General features: G+C 55.5%; 1 protein-coding gene across 1 annotated transcript in view; it reads left to right on the forward strand.

Annotated features, from left to right (window-relative positions):
* Positions 1–1,868, forward strand: part of ZC3H12D (zinc finger CCCH-type containing 12D) — a gene marked incomplete at its 3' end in the record, with an annotated part of 24,679 nt that overhangs the window by 7,589 nt on the left and 15,222 nt on the right.

Raw genomic sequence — 1,868 nt, forward strand, 5'->3', positions numbered from 1 at the left:
GTAGGGCCCATGGATGGGGCTTTGAATCCTTTTCCATCACTTAGTAGCTGTGTGGCCTTAAGTAAGTCACTCACCCTCTCTGAGCCTCGCTTTTTCCACCTGTAATGTTGGTATGAAACCACCCTCGAAGGGAGCTGCACGAGATGCCGAGGACAGTACCTGGCACGCAGCAAGGGTTCAACAGTTGTCTGCTCTTGTCACATTAACCCCGAGAGAGCCCTCTGGTGAGGAAGGCTGTGGGTGATCGAGGATGAGTGGCTTCTTGTCGGGAGTCTGTCCCGCACCAGCTGTGTGATTCTGGGAAAGCCGTGTTTCTCATTTCCTCTTCTGCTTCCCTCGAGGGTGTGAGAATCACATGGAAAGATGAACTTGAACTTCGTTGGAAGCCCTCTGCTGGGGCTATGGGGGTGGGGTGTGGTTCCCTAGCTCTGTGTGAGAGGTAGCTCATGGCCCCAGGCTGCAGACATGGTAGTTAATGTCTGGGTATTGGCACCTTCCCGGTGATGAGAGCGACAGGCCCCGCCTTGTTGTTTTTCCTGGTGAGGCCGAGTTCAGCTGTGAGAGAGTCTCTGCAGCCTCCCCTACACTCCCCGCTGGGCTGGGCGAGGAGGGGGCCTTGCCCACACAAGGGCATTATCCTACGGCTTGGCTTGGTGACAACGGGGCAAAGGGCAGAGCCATAGGAAATCGGTCCCTCACAGCTGCAAATAGATAGGCTTCCCTTTTCCGAAGCTGAGCTGTGGGAGGGGGTGGAGAAGAACTGTGTTAGCAGCAGCGCTGGAGGTGGCAGCAGCTCGCCCTTTGGCTGGCAGGCCGAGTGGGGACTTGGCCTCCCTGGCATTTGGAACTGCAGGACCCAAGGTTGGAATGGCTCATCCCAAGCTGGTCAGGCCTCAGGGGCTGCTCCCGCATGCCCTGCCTGGTGTGTGTGAGTCAAGCTGTAGCCAGAGGGGGCTTCCGAGGCTCGATTAGATCAGAGAGGGTAACGGAGCCCTTTCTCCAGGGCTCAGGGGCTGGTCCTCGGGGGTTGATGACATTCTCCTGCAGGCTCCCAGCGAGCCTGTGAAATCCTGTTTAACGCAAGATCTCTGGGGAGTTATGGGATTTTTAGGAATCCAGTTGGTTCTGAGGTCCTAGAAAGGAAATCTAAGGGGTGGTGAGAGGGGGCCCTGGCCTCCTTCTGATCAGGCCCCGCTCCCTCTGGGCATCAGTAGAAATACAAGATGATGTCACTTACATCGCAGACCTTTCCACGCGGAAGATTCTGTGAGCTCTGAGAGTCCAGATCAAAGGAGCAGAACGACTGTGGGACACAGGGTACTTCAGGTGCCGCAGGCAAGCGCAGGCATCTCTCTGGGGACCGGACGTGTTTTAGGAATTGTTCTGATAGGGGGGTGGTGGTGAAAGTCTCTGTTACTGCCTGGAATTCAAATTGGAACCGCATCCTCTGTTTGCACATGACCATGATGTGTCCTGGCTACATCCATTTAGTCCCACCCTCAGCCCTCCCCTTGTGGCAGTTTCCTCCCTTCAAGCTCAGTCTGCGAGTTACAAATGCAAACCACCTCTCAGGCTATCAGTTAAAATGTGCCAGACACGTGCTGCCTGAAAATCACCCCAGTGAACCGGAACACATGCATCTGTGTGTGTTCTCAGCGTCTGTACATACATGTATGCACACACACACAGGTCTACACATGCACACACATTCGCAACTCCCTGCAGCTCACTAGCTAGGAAACAAAGGTCACAGTGCACAGCCACCCCCTGACAGGTGGGACTGGTCTGTGGCAAGTCTGGGGGAGAGTGGGGTCTGAGGTGCAGCTCCCTCTCCTACAAAAACGCTGAGTGTGTCCTCCAACCAGGCT

This window comes from Myotis davidii, unplaced genomic scaffold (assembly GCF_000327345.1).
Source record: "Myotis davidii unplaced genomic scaffold, ASM32734v1 scaffold1534, whole genome shotgun sequence".
Classification (NCBI taxonomy): domain Eukaryota; kingdom Metazoa; phylum Chordata; class Mammalia; order Chiroptera; family Vespertilionidae; genus Myotis; species Myotis davidii.